The 15,168-nt window shown below is 42.8% G+C and overlaps 1 pseudogene across 1 annotated transcript in view; it reads left to right on the plus strand.

Annotated features, from left to right (window-relative positions):
• Positions 1–1,179: 1,179 nt before the first annotated feature.
• LOC311127423 (NAD(P) transhydrogenase, mitochondrial-like) overlaps positions 1,180–15,168 on the plus strand; it is a 46,434-nt pseudogene continuing 32,445 nt past the window's right edge. Inside the window, exons 1-9 of the transcript in view lie at positions 1,180–1,187; positions 1,588–1,728; positions 2,241–2,417; positions 3,710–3,897; positions 9,289–9,406; positions 9,631–9,790; positions 10,036–10,174; positions 10,870–10,941; positions 13,716–13,826. The product of the transcript in view is annotated as an NAD(P) transhydrogenase, mitochondrial-like (transcript). The remainder of the gene's footprint in view (positions 1,188–1,587; positions 1,729–2,240; positions 2,418–3,709; positions 3,898–9,288; positions 9,407–9,630; positions 9,791–10,035; positions 10,175–10,869; positions 10,942–13,715; positions 13,827–15,168) is intronic.

The following is a 15,168-nucleotide window of genomic DNA, read 5'->3' on the forward strand; positions in this document are numbered from 1 at the left end:
CCCCCTGAGAATTTTTTCAGGAGCCGCCACTGCACGTGAAAACATGAAATGACCCAGGGAATCGATAGAACATCACTCAGAGATGCACAAAAACAATATACATGTAAAATGGGTGAACCATTCCTTTTAAATTAGGAGTACCTTCATCATAGCCTACTGATAAAAAATAATAGCAATATATATTTTCAAAATCATGTGTCTTGTGTTCAGATTTCACAACCAGGCTTTTGGAGTTGCCTACACTTGATTTAGGCTACATTATTGCATGCCAAATGTTTCTGATCAGTGATTGAACACATGAGCTTCCACCACTTTGCCCAGCCAGAGACCAATTAACCAAATAGAGTCCTACAGACATAGATTCAGTGAAACAAAATCACATTGATTGATCATCAGACAAGTCACAGGCTTTTGGTCGGGAGTAGGCTACTAAATGAGTGAAGAGCAAAATAAACAACTTGTTAAGTTACACTGAACAAAATTATTAATGCAACATGTAAGGTGTTGGTGCCCTGTTTCATGAGCTGAAATAAAAGATCCCAGAAATGTTCCATACCGAAAAAACAACGCTTATTTCTCTCATTCTGTGCACAAATTTGTTTACATCCCTGTTAGTGAGCATGTCTCCTTTGCCAAGGTAATCCATCTACCTGACAGGTGTGGCATATCAAGAAGCTGATTAAACAGCATTATCATTACACAGGTGCACCTTGTGCTGGGGACAATAAAAGGTAACTGTAAAATGTGTAGTTTTGTCACACAACACAATGCCACAGATGTCTCAAGTTTTAAGGGTGTGTGAAATTGGCATGCTGATTGCAGGAATGTCCACCAGAGCTGTTGCCAGATAATTGAATGTTCATTTATCTACCATAAGTGGCCTCCAACGTTGTTTTAGAAAATGTGGCAGTATGTCCAACCAGCCTCACAACCACAGACCATGTGTAACCACGTCAGCCCAGAACCTCAACATCCGGATCATCTGAGACCAGCCACCCGGACAGCTGATGAAACTGTAGTTTTGCACAACCTAAGAATTTCTGCACAAACTGTCAGAAACCGTCTCAGGGAAGCTCATCTGCGTGCTCGTCGTCCTCACCAGGGTCTTGACCTGATTACAGTTCGGCGTCGTAACAGACTTCAGTGGGAAAATGCTCACCTTTGATGGCTACTGGCACGATGGAGAAGTGTGCTCTTCACGGATGAATCCTGGTTTCAACTGTACCAGGCAGATGGCAGGCGTGTGGGCGAGCGGCTTGCTGATGTCGTCATTGTCAACAAATAAAATAAAATTGTATTTGTCACATACACATGTATTGCACACTTCTCCATCGTGCCAGTAGCCATCAAAGGATGTTATTGCGGGTGTAGCGAAATGCTTGTGTTTCTAGCTCCAACAGTGCAGTATATCTAACAATTCACAACAATACACACAATACACACAACCTAAAAGTAAAATAATGGAATTAAGGAATTTATAAATATTAGGATGAGCAATGTCGGAGTGGAATAGACTAAAATACAGTAGAATAGAATACAGTATATACATGTGAGATGAGTAAAGCAAAAATATATAAACATTATTAGAGTGATCTACCCAGCCCAGAACCCTGAGCTGATGGACATGCTGTCCCAGAGGAAGGCCACCGTGCTGGCCATGGACCAGGTGCCCCGCGTCACCATCTCACAGGGCTACGACACTCTCAGCTCCATGGCTAACATCGCAGGGTGAGGACAGAGCAGGACATGGGACGGGATGGGTAGTGTGAGAGGGGAAAACTCTCTGGGCTGGGTCACTCACTGGTCTGCTTATGTGTGCTTTAAAGTAATTTCAAATGCAACTAGAATGAATGTGTCTGAGGGATTTTATTTTTCTTCAATTTTAATGACAGAGTTGTCATGTCATTAAAGGAGAAGTTTACCCAAAATCCGGAAACCAAGTGATTCCATACATTAAAACTAGTTCAGTGGAGTTTGCCCTCTCCCCCTCTCTCCCTGTAGTGCTGTACTGAAACAGCTGCAAAAACTCCTCCTTTAAGTAGAACAAACATTTGCTTGTAGAATGCATCTGTCCAGCCACTTAATGTCATGCTGACAAGTAAAACTGTCTCTCTTGGCTCTGCTGTGTGTGTGTGTGGTCCACTTGGCAATGTAAACACACATGCTATCTTGAGGCTGGGCCGGGTAGAAGTGCCCTGCCAGTATTTGTAATTGACCATTCTCTGTCTCTGTGTTTTCAGATACAAAGCTGTGGTGCTGGCAGCCAACAGCTTCGGGCGCTTCTTCACTGGACAGATCACTGCTGCTGGGAAGGTTCAACCTGCTAAGGTGCTGATCATTGGAGGAGGAGTAGCAGGTCTGGCTGCTGCCGGTACTGCCAGAGCCATGGGTGCTATCGTCAGGGCCTTCGACACCCGGTGAGTGGGACCACCATACCCTGCATATTCAGCCATTACTTTACCAATGAACTCATTAGGATTCGTCACATTATAGAGCTGCACTGGTCCTCTGTAGCTCAATTGGTAGAGCATGGTGCTTGTAACGCCAGGGAAGTGGGTTCGATCCCCGGGACCACCCATACGGCATATATTATTATTATTATTATTTGTTTTATTGGGACTTCTTTAACTCTAAAATGTTACAAATGATTTCCGACCACAGATGTTTGCACCATCGCTTTTATTTCAACTACCCTACCCCAGATTGGCTGCTGTCTTTAAAGGATTGGTTAACTTTTTTTGTGTGCAAAATCTCTATTTTTGATGTAGATGGCATGATATAGAAGGGTCCAGACACTTTTTTATCGATTTCACTTGTTTTTTAAAAACTTACCCCACTCGCAACTTCCTCATTGTTCATTCTGCAGTATGGGGGCTATATAAAAACATAAACAAAGGCTCCAAAAACACTTAAATACGTCCTTTTAGAAACGGCAACGCTCTCAGTATAGAGATGCAGGTCTTTAGATGTTGTACACATGAAATTGTGTAATTCCGCAATGTTATATTCCATTTTGTGCGACTCTAGCGGTTTCCCCTACCAGCTGTGCTTGTTTTCTGTGTATGCTGTGCAGCACAGCTGGTTGGAGAAACCACTTGAGTCGCACAAAATGGAATGTAACGTTGCAGATAAAGTTCAGAATTACACAATTTCATTTGCACAACATCTAAAGACCTGCATCACTATACTGAGAGCTTTGCCATTTCTAAAATGACATATTTGTTCAAGTTTGTCTGTAGCTCCCATACTGCATAACGAGCAATGAGGAAGTCTATTGCAGGTGGTCTAAGTTTCTCAAAACTAAGTGAAATCCCTTCTATAACATCCCATTTACATCAAAATTGTGAACCAATCCTTTAATGAGATTTGAAAGTGTGATGTTGCTAATTCTCCAGTTGGTGGCAGCAATTGCATTGAGAATTTGAAGCAAATGTCCTTTAGAGAACTGTAGATTCCTTCCACTTAATTCAAAGGATGGGATAATGGGACAAAGCACTGTTTCTTCATTTTTTTCTCTCCAGATTCAAAGATTTAAATCTCACCAGCCCAACCATTGTGTAACAAATTGTCTACTACTTGGATATCTTAAAACAATCATATATATAGCCTAAGCTCCTGCAGTGATGCTGTAGAATGTATCAGGGGCTTTCAATAAGTGCCCCCACTCTACTGCCAGTGCCCCCATGACGTCCACTGTGCCCCTCCCCAGAGCGGCGGCCCTAGAGCAGTTCAAGTCTCTGGGAGCTGAGACTCTGGAGGTGGACATTAAGGAGGCCGGTGACGGCCAGGGCGGCTACGCCAAGGAGATGTCCAAGGAGTTCATCAAGGCTGAAATGAAGCTGTTTGCCAAGCAATGTCTGGAAGTAGACATCCTCATCAGCACAGCACTCATCCCTGGTATGCACAGTGACCACCAACCACACACCTCACTACCCCTATCCCCTCCCATAGAGACAAATCTGTATCTATCTCTTTGTCCTCTTCTACCTGCATTACATTCCCTTTACATGTTCCTCTGCACTGCTGTCCTCCTAGTCTGATCTGTTTGTGTTCTGGCTTACTCCATTGTCATCGTCAAGCCATAAGGAGTTGGCAAGAGAGCAGAAAGACTGGCAACCAGTCTGTTGTCATCCCTCCTTTGTTCTTCCTCAATCATGTATGAAGTGCATGTACTGCTATCATCAGCTCTTATCTGTCTAATCCTCTCAGGCTCTAAACTGCTTTAAGGCTTCATCAGCTCAGTTACCTAGTGTAGTTAAGGTTGTGGTTAGGCCCTATCCATCTGGTTAACCCTGCCCCTCAAGGCTGAGTTGGTATTATTCCCTTCCTGTAGCAGCCTATAACAGACCATAAAGACACCATAGATATATTGCTATGCTCTGCCTTCAGAAAGTATTCACACCCTTGACTTTTTCCAAATTTTTTGGTTACAGCCTGAATTTAAAATTGATAAAATTTAGATTTTTTTCTCACTGGCCTACACACAACATCCCATAATGTCAAAATGGAATTATGTATTTCAATTTTATTTAACAAATTAATTAACAATTAGAAGTCAATAACTATTCAACCCCTTTGTTATGGCAAGCCTAAATAAGTTCAGGGGCAAAAATGTGCTTAACAAGTCACATAATAAGTTGCATGGACTAATAATAGTGTTTAACATGATTTTTGAATGACTACCTCATCCCTGTACCCCACACATACAATTATCTGTAAGGTCCTTCAGTCGAGCAGTGAATTTCAAACACGGATTCAACCACAAAGACCAGGGAGGTTTTCCAATGCCTTGCAAAGAAGGGCACCTATTGGTAAAAAAACAAAACAGACATTGAATATCCCTTTGAGCATGGTGAAGTTATTAATTACACTTTGGATGGTGTATCAATACACCCAGCTACTAAAAAGATACAGGCATCCTTCCTAACTCAGTTGCCGGAGAGGAAGGAAACCACTCACAGATTTCACTATGAACCAATGGTGACTTTAAAACAGTTACAGAGTTTAATGGCTGTGATAGGAGAAAACTGAGGATGGATCAACAACAACTTAGTTACTCCACAATATTAACCTAATTGACAGAGTGAAAATAAGGAAGCCTGTACAGAAAACAAATATTCAAAAACATGCATCCTGTTTGCAACAAGGAACTAAGGTAATACTGCAAAAAATGTGGCAAAGCAATTACGTTATTTTCCGGAATACAAAGTTTTATGTTTGGGGCAAATACAACATATTACTGAGTACCACTCTCCATATTTCCAAGCATATTGGCTACATCATGTTATTGGTATGCTTGCAATCCTTAAGTACTGGGGAGTTTTTCAGGGTAAGAAACTAACTGAATGGAGCTAAGCACAGGCAAAATCCTAGAGGAAAACCTGGTTCAGTCTGCTTTCCACCAGATACTGGGAGATGATGAATTCACCTTTCAGAAGGACAATAACCTAAAACACAAGGCTAAATCTACACTGGAGTTGCTTACCAAGAAGACAGTGAATGTTCCTGACTAGCCGAGTTACAGTTTTGACTTAAATCTGCTTGAAAATCTATGGCAAGACCTGAAAATCTAGCAGTTATCAACAACCAATTCGACAGAGCATGAAGAATGTTGAAAAGAATAATGGGCAAATGTTGCACATTCCAGGTGTGGAAAGCTCCTAGAGACTTACCCAGGAAGACTCACAGTTTTAATCGCTGCCAAAGGTGAATCTAACATGTATTGACTCGGTGTTGAATAGTTATCTAATCAAGATATGTTATTGTTTATTTTTCATTAATGTTTTACAAATGTTAGAAAAAATTTTCCGCTTTGACATTAGAGTATTTTATGTAGATTGTTGACTAATCAAAAGAGAACCATCGCGCTCTCCCAGAAGCTTGGCTGATGCGTAAAACCCGCAAATTCAGACAGACAAAAATGATTTGTGGTGGGCTATCTCATGAATTGATATAATGTATTTAGGTGAGCGGACACCTGGGGCGGTTGATTTGTGAGTTGCCCTTCGTGCCCGCTCCTGCTCCCATACCCTACAATTCTATATTTGTTTGTGACTAATTTGTATACAGGTAGACCAGAAAAGCCACATCCCTGATTGGCAGATGAGTGGCAACCCTGAGTGGCAACCCTGCTGCTCATCGGTTGTTCTTTACAAATACTGTTTTGAATTAAAAGAAAATGTTACCTACACACTGAAGAAGGCTGTAAAGCCGAAACGTCTGTGTACACTATCCCTGATGCAGTGAAAATAATTTAAAGAGTTGAATAATGAAGTAAGCTTTATGCGACATATTTCTGAGTGCAAACCCATTACACCTTTTTGTGTGTAGATAGTTGACAGAAAATGACAATTAAATCAATTTTAATCCCACTTTGTAACACAACAAAATGTGGAAAAAGTCAAGGGGTGTGAATACTTTCTGAAGACACTATATTCTCATCCCTTGTTTACATTGGTAGACGGCCTTGATAAGATATGCAGCCGTAGTTGTGAATTACATTTTCCTCTCCACTGACATGGCATGTGGTTGAACTGGTGCCAAAGTCATTGATGTTGTGTAGTGGTCCCATGTCTAGGACATGTTGTCCTGTTCCCTATACTAGCACTACAGGTCCTGTTGGGTGGAGAGCAGTGATGTAGTCTTGGTCTCGAGTCCAGTCTCAAGACCACATATTGAGTGTCTCGGTCTTGTCTCTGCGTCAGATACATTGTTACTCAATATTGACTCAGTCTCGGACAGTGAGGACTCGTAATTTCTTGCTGAGACCAGAGGAGTAAAAAACTCATAAGCTTCCAATCATTCAGCGCAAAAAAAATGATTGCCTATTGAAACCTGGGATCCCTACTTTACTCGTAAAGATATCCTAAAACTTTGTCAGAATTTCCTTGACTTGCTGGTAGGGAAGAGTCGGGGAGATTTTTGGAAGGTTGCACGCTCACTATTAGTAGGGGGAGATGGGGGGAAATTGTAGCAGTATTTCCATCTATTATAGACGTTTGCACAATGCTGAGCCTATGTGTTACAGGCTTGTGATGCTGAAACGACAGCAACCGTAATACCAGCGCACTCTCAACTGGTTGTCGCATGGAGCAGCTCACAGAAGAATGACATCGGTAGGAAAGATGTTTCAACTTATATCTACCAGTAAATGCTAACTAAGGCAACAATGGGTAGGTCCCCTGTAGCTCAGTTGGTAGAGCATGGCGCTTGCAACGCCAGGGTTGTGGGTTCGTTTCCCACGGGGGGCCAGTATGAAAATGTATGCACTCACTAACTGTACGTCACTCTGGATAAGAGCGTCTGCTAAATGACTAAAATGTCAAATGTATGCAAACCAGGTATAGAAAAAGTTCAGTATGTAGTCTTGGTTAGTAGGCTATTTGCGACGCACATTTCAGTCATCATGCACTGTTTGCATGAACATTTCTAAAGGCTTTCCCAAAAAACCTTCCCAATTAAATATTGACCACAATGTAGGCCTGCCAGAGAGAAATATATCATGCTGATTTTGATCAATGGGGAGGGCATTTGTTTTGCTCAATTGAATTAAAGGGCAACTACACCCTCCAAAATATATATTTTTTCAATTTTTCCCAGACCTAAAAAATGGGCTCCTAAAGTGGTTTAAGGATTGTTGTGGACTTAGAACATCAGATTTTTGTCGTTAAAAAAAAGGTGTGATTTTGAGAGCGAAAATCTGACAAATCTATTGGAAAACATATGATTTTTCACACAGGGCGCCTTTCCTTCACACAGGACCCACTTCTCCAGGCTCCACTGCATAGGGCCTATGGAAAGACAGCAGTCACACACAGCATGATGTTAAAGGACAAGCAGTCCATTCACTCTGACAAAATAAGCCAGTAGGTCCCAATCATAAGAATACAAGAACACAACCATTAGGCTAAGCATTTCCCAATTGAAATGTACAACTATTACTTCCCATTCCAAAAAACATTTCACATTTACAGTAGCACACGAGGTAACCGTGATGTAAAGCTTAAATGCAACAATGTTTCACACACAAGTTATTTTCAAAGAGATGGCTAACAGCATGCAAGCTGAACCCCCCCCCCCCCCCCCACATTTCCACTCACCAGATGATGATAATTTGAAACTTAACTTCTTGTTTAAAGTTATTATTGAAAAGGGACAAGCTAACAAATTAACAACAACATCCTCTTCGATAGCACCTGCTACAGCTAGCTAGACCGTGGGAAAACTACTGCTCGCTATTGCACAGTGACCTGTTGGCCTTAGAGAAGGCAGAAGTTTCCATACGTTTTTGTAAAAATGGTCCCACCCAGTACAAGTCAATGTGATTGGTTGATTCCACTGTCACTCCAAAATGTTGCCCTAATACAATTGATTGGCAGATGCCTTCTATCAAGAGTATGATGGCCTAGCCAATGGCTGACTTAGCTAGCTAGATTTATCTCCCCAGAGACCACCAAAGAAAAATCCTGATTTTGATTTTTTTTCTCTTCAGTGTTATCCCTTGCCTTTCTAACAAAAACTGAAGAGATTAAATCAGAACATCATTTTATAAATCCTTAGCCTTACTCTGAAAGCATAGAAGGCCCTCATTGTTCCCCACTGTGTTTGGGTTAGTAATCATTTGTAGAGTGGCTCTATTTGCCTTCAGCATGCCTTTTTTCACCATTCTGAATGTCTAAAGAATCCATATGTTCTTCTGAAGTATGAACACAGAAATACTGGACATGTTGAACTCTTATTATGGTGGCGATTTGACAAAATTACAATCATGGTCTTGAATTGGAGTCGCATTTTTCTGGTCTCCCTCCCGATCTCGGTCTTGACTCAGTCTCGCCCCCCCCTCCCCCCATCCGGTCTTGGTCTTGAATCGGTCTCGCTTTAGGTGGTCTCGAACACAACATTGGTGGAGAGACTGACTCTTTTGGTCTGGTCTACACAAGCCTACCCTAGCCTGATCAGTACTGCTGTGTCATATTCTGACCAGTTCAACTTGACCTTGGAAGAGTTTCTCTGTATTCTCATCACATCAGTTTACTTTGAAGCTAGTGTAAACTTCAGAAGGGACCCGAAAACAGTGCCTAGCGTAAACCGAGAACAACAAATTGCAATCTGTTTATTTGCCAGGGTTTGATTAATTGTCTTTAAATCTAGACTTTAAGACATTGTTGTACAAAATGCTGACTAAAAAGAGATCAACTGCTGTGCTGATTGAGCACCCTGCTGGTACTGCAGACAACAAGCTTATTGAACATGGTTTTGACCTCTCTGACCATGGTGCTGTGTCCTCAGGTAGCAAGGCTCCCATCCTGATCACCAAGGACATGGTGGAGAGCATGAAGGATGGCTCAGTGGTGGTGGACCTGACTGCTGAGGCTGGAGGAAACATGGAGAACTGTCTGTACACAAGGTCAGTCAAGACAATCTGTTATTATTCTCATCTTAAATCTCATCATTTGATTCTCTTTTGACACTGTGGTGAACCTACTTATGTCTGTATCATTTTGACTGCCTAGACCTGGTACCACAAGGTTACCTACTCAAATTGTGTAAATTAGTCCTTTTCCAAAAGGTTGAAAAGAGAAGAATGCACAATTTGTCTTTCAATAAAATAGCTGCTTCTGTTATTTTTAGGGTGTGACCCACATAGGCTTCACTGACCTGCCCAGCCACCTGCCCATCCAGTCCAGCACCCTGTACTCCAACAACCTGACCAAACTCATCCGTGCAATCAGCCCTTCCACTGAGAACTTCCACTATGAGGTCAAGGAGCAGATCATCTGTTGTCATGCAGGTGATGTGAAGCAGCTGGGTTAGGTTGCATCTGTTTTTAGCACAACGAGGGAAGACTGGTTAATCAGGGAATCTATGATGAATTGACTTGCTCTACCTCTGCAGTTGGCAAATGAAATGGGTCTGAATGTTTGGTTATGGTAATATGTTTTGGAAGATTTAGGTAAAATGTTAATTTTGAACCCATAGGCTGTTTGTTTGCATTGTTGGTAGGTCTAACAATGTTCTCCTCTCTATCTGTTGCAGAATGGAACCAACCTCTTCCCAGCTCCTCTGCTCGATAACATCCCAGTGGTCAAGAGCATGCATGAGCTGGCCAAGGAGAAGGCTGCTGCCGTGTCCCCCTTCAAGGCTACCCTGACCACCGCTGGCATGTACACTGGAGGTGAGACACACCAACACTGACTGCCTAGACACTTCATTCATTTATACTTACCTTGCCTTCCAGGGTCATTTTCAGTAGGTACCAAATGGAAGAAAACGTAGTAAAATGATTAGAAACTAACTGGACTTAAATAAGAAATGCTAATTTAAATGTTCTGTTGCACAACGTTTTGCTACGGTGTGCCCTAATGAACACCACCCCGATCTAAGTCAGTTGTTTACTTATTTATAATGTAAGGGGAATAAAATGGTTGACACAGCAGAAAGCAGAGGATCCAGAGCAACACTGCTGGCTGTCAGGATAATGGCCTCCTAAACCGAGCCGTGTCATAAGTCTCTGTGAGCTCGTATGGTGGTCTCCCTCTCTCTCTTTCTCTCGCTCACCCTGACCTGGGTTAACAGGACTATCGTGGGGGGTTAAAAGCAGCCTGTTAGTGTTTTATTACCTTTCACATTCATTACATTGTTCTATTCTCTACTAACACTCGCAAGTCATCCGCATAGCTGACTAATCTGGGAAAGGTGAGCTGTGACCCCATTCTGAGAGCAGCACCAGCCGTGATTAGACATAAACGCCTCCCTGAACAGAAATTGGTGCAGATTATTTCTATTGGTTACAGGCGGAGGCTCAGAGGTTAGTCTGTGAGAGAGAGGAGGCAGGCAGTAACTGTCTGCTCTGTTCTGTTCTGGAATCAGATCAAAGAGACCCAGAGAACATGGCCTTCTTCCCCAACATTCAGACAAATGAGCCACAAACTGGGTTCACACGTAAATAAACAACCTGAGATAAACAAACAGGCACATTCATCTTTCTGTCCTTTCATGAGTTAGTTTGCTCCGTATCTCTGTCTCTCCCCTCTGAAGCCACGGAAGGAAGGTGCTGCTGGAACATCTTGATTTCCTGACCACCGGATCAGCCATGCGAGAGGCCAGAAAGGCAGAATGGCTGAGAGCCCCTTTGAAATGAGGATTGGTCACCTAATTAGAACCTAACCTGCCCCCCCCCCCCCCCCCCCCCCAAACCACCAGCAGCCCCTTAGTGCCAGGAAACTGGGAATAATAAAATGTGAGATGACGAGCCCTCCCTCCCCCTGCTGTGTCTGTCTGAGGTGGTGCTGTAGCTGTTTCCCACAGACCCCTGTTCTGGTAGTGGAGACTAGAGACGGCAGGCCTGTAAACCCCGTTCACACGTTTCCCCATCACCAACGCCATCTCTGGTGCGTGTTTATGAAGACTCATCTTAATGAAATGGATACAGAAGACTAAACAAAGGCACATCATTATTTTGTAATGTAGTATATTCAGGAATGTATTTATATATATGGAGGTAAACCTACCGAAGAAAATGCATCTAGGCCTAAGATGCATCACTTAGGATTTGGTTTCAAATGAGAATGAATCACATTTTAAAACCCAGATGTTATTCATTTGATTTACTAGTCTCTAAAAGGCATTGCTGTAACTGTACAGAGGAGATTCTTTCACAGAACTGGCGGTTGATTCTCCCTCCACCTCCACACCTGCAGGTGCTCTCCTCTCAGTGATGAGTAGGACCTGGAGGGAACAGGATATGATTAATGGTCCTTGTAGTCTGTGTGATTTAAAGTACTACTCCAGAGTGTAGATCCGCTTCAAGCAACTAGAAGCATAGGTCTCAGGTACCTCTCTGTGAATACAGGAGAATATAGGCTAATAGATTTATTATCATTGAATATTTATTCTGCAAATAAATGAGAAACTGATTATTTGGCTGTTAAAATTGTAACTCAATGTTTTGGATAGTGGCGAGAGGAAATTTGTCCTAGTTGCAGAAGACATTCATTTGCCTGCTGGTTTCATTGCAAATGAATAGTTCCTGATCATTATTAGTTGCCCCTTGACCCCTTTCCCACCCTCCACATCTACTTCATAAGCAGGAAGTGTTATAGACGGTGTGTGTGTGTTCGCAGCATGTTGATTACTCTTGACACAAGCGGAAGTGACAAGCTGGCTGTGATATCTACTGCTTTCGGGGGGATGTGCCTCATTAAGCTTTTCCTTGTTCCTCCCGGCGGCGATAGGGCAGTGCAGTCAGGACAAGGGTCTGGGTCCAGGAACCAGAAAAGGCTTGAATGTCTTAATGAACCCATGGTGGTCCAACATTAAAGCCCCCTTCATGTCGCCCCAGACGCTAACTTCAGAAGAGGCATGGTGGTGGCATCCAATGGAGCAATTATCTCCCTAGACCTACTGCACAGTTCCTGTCAACCACTTTATTAGTCCACACTATACATACCCCGGTCCCTGCACCACCCTAGTCATTCTCAGTCTCTCTGCTCATGCATTGTCTCTTAGGTGTGTTCCCCACATATTTGGCATTACCTAAACCATGCCTTTTATTTTGGTCATGCAAAGAAGTGGAAACATTGAAACCATTGGAGTTATTGTTATTGATGTGCCAAATGTAATAAAGCTAAAAGAGCTGTTCGAGCCCAAGACGTTAGTGAAGTATATTGGAATTTCAAATTCTTAAGAGGGAGAGAGAAGTCTGTGTCAATCTCTGTCTGGAGCGTTAGGTTACTTTTGATGGGGAACCCATGGTTTTGCCCAATGGCTGGCACCATCCTCATGACAACTCTTTAATCTACCTGAAACTATTGAGTCACAATTAGCTAAAGTCTTTCCCTTCTGAAGTCAGCCCTGAGTGGGATGTGACGAACAGACGCTTCTGGGATGACTGTGATCAATATAGACCTGACTGGCTGACTATCTAAGAGCTGTCTTGATAAGTCAGCGGTAGGTAGGTGGTATTGGTGTCTATTTGGTCAGGTATGCCTGTGATCTCTATGGCCTGAGTATGACGCCCTTGTTTTTCAAATGTAACCTCATATTCAGGGTGGAGTAACTCACCCTCCTTTCAAGGGAGGGAAACTTCAGGCGGGGATCTGATGGCATTAAGGTTTCAAAGTTCACCTGGTGTCTAGAATATTGTGAGCAGCATGTCTCGCTTTTTGACAGTGTGCGAGTAGATTTTTCTAGCCTAATTGTCTGCTGTAGGTATTTCATGTGACACTGAGGTAGCGTGCGGTTACCTTTTAATTCAAACCTTGGCCTGTCTCTGTGACTAATTGTTACTGTGGAGTTCCAGAACGGGACAGCCAGGAAAAGCTCATTCATTCAGTCAGACGCATAAACACATGGCTGTGAGCATGTCGGCTCTGTCTGACCAGCCGGTTGTTGTGTTGTTCACTACAGTACAGCAGGCTGCATTTGTAAGTCATTATAGGGCTGATGGTTATCAGGATTCCCTCTGCGCTCTGACATTTTCCTCATTAAGCAGTGCTGCTGTGCTCTGAAGCAATGTGTAAGGAACATGCCTATCTATACAGCACTTCAAATGGAATAAAGCTTTGTTTGTCTGACAGGGCAATGGGTAGAGAAGCAATAATGTTTCAGTGTTTTGTCATTGTCATTTGACATCAGTTCAACACATGTGGGACTAATTGAAAAACATGTCTGTAATGTGATCTAAGCTGTGCTTACTGTGTGTGTGTTTATTCCAGGTCTGACGGCTGTGGGCGGTCTGTCTCTCATGGGGGTTGACTACACCCCCTCCTCCACTGCTGAGATGCTGGCTGTCGCGGCTGCCTTCATCTCCTCAGTCAACATCACTGGTGTCACTACTCTCTGGATTAAACAGTAACTGTGACAACAGATAGTGAATGGAGCAGACAAACGGAGCTCCTCTTACCTCAACATTGTACCCCCTTTGGAGACCGTATATGAGATCTTAGAATACGTAAGATATGAGGATATCAGACCCCTTTAGGGCCATTTATTTAACTTGACTATCTATTAAGAAACTGCTTATTGTTCCACTGTGCCCTCTTCCTCAGCCGTGACCGTTAGTTGGTCCATGGACCCTGTTCGTGAGAGCAGACCTTCCTTAACTCCCTTTAGGTGAAAAATAAGGAACTTCACACCTGAACTGGAAATGACTGAGTGTTCTTCAAAAGGACCATGGCCATGCTATAAACCAGGCTTAGTCTAGCTCTGCTGAGAAGAAATGAGGGAATGTCGTTAATGGTAGTGTCGGAAAAGTCTTTGGTGCATCGTTCTAGACAGCCGCTGAATCACTCATTCAAAGGCAAACGCTGCAGAGGTCCAGAGGTCCCAGTCTGTGCGAGGGCGCTCCGACAGGCCAGAACACTGAGCAGGGTCAAAGATCATGGCAGGGATTTAAAGCCCTCTTACCGGGGCATTCTGGCAGATTTTAGCCATTTGCTGTAAAAACCAGTTATTATGACTCTCAGATCTCTTTGTGCATGTGTTCCAGAGCGCTTAAAGTGCACCTCTTTATATATATATTTATTTTCTTTAAAGAGCAGGTGTTTAATTTCAATTGAAAGTCCCTATTGGTTGCCATTCCACATGCAACATTTCTTAGTGGTCTACCGCACCACCCATAAACCCTCAGTAACATAAAAACTGACATTCCAACAGTTGTTTCCTAGCCCTTCTTCTACAATTTTTATATTGTCAAGTGATTACACAAAAAAATTGCCCTCCAATTTAGTTTCAATAAACTAGCCCTGACATGTATAGAGTACCTGCTCCTTATACAACGGGTCGAGGAATAGTTTTTTTCTTCCTCTGGCTCTTGCCACAAAGCCTTTTGTATTTCCATGTGTTTTTATAGTGGCAGCACGGAAAAATCCTGTGCATGCTTTTCTTCAATACCCGCCCTTTGCATTCTTGAATCTGAATGTATTGACTCTGAGCCTCAAGTCTGAAATTGTTTTTTTATTGTTGGTATGTTTAAGTAATTGAGGTCTGGGCTGGGATAAAATTAGTCCGTACAGCTGAAGTGGACAGATGTTAGCCACTGGATAACCTGTCTGAGTGTGGCGGTGGAGTGGCGATGTAGAGAAACCAGAGGTTTCTTTTGGAATGGAACGTGATCTGCCCCAGCAGAATGAAGTGTTCCGTCTGGTCGTTATATCAGGGGAGAGATTC

Source organism: Coregonus lavaretus, assembly GCF_964263955.1.
Source record: "Coregonus lavaretus genome assembly, chromosome: 4".
Lineage (NCBI taxonomy): Eukaryota > Metazoa > Chordata > Actinopteri > Salmoniformes > Salmonidae > Coregonus > Coregonus lavaretus.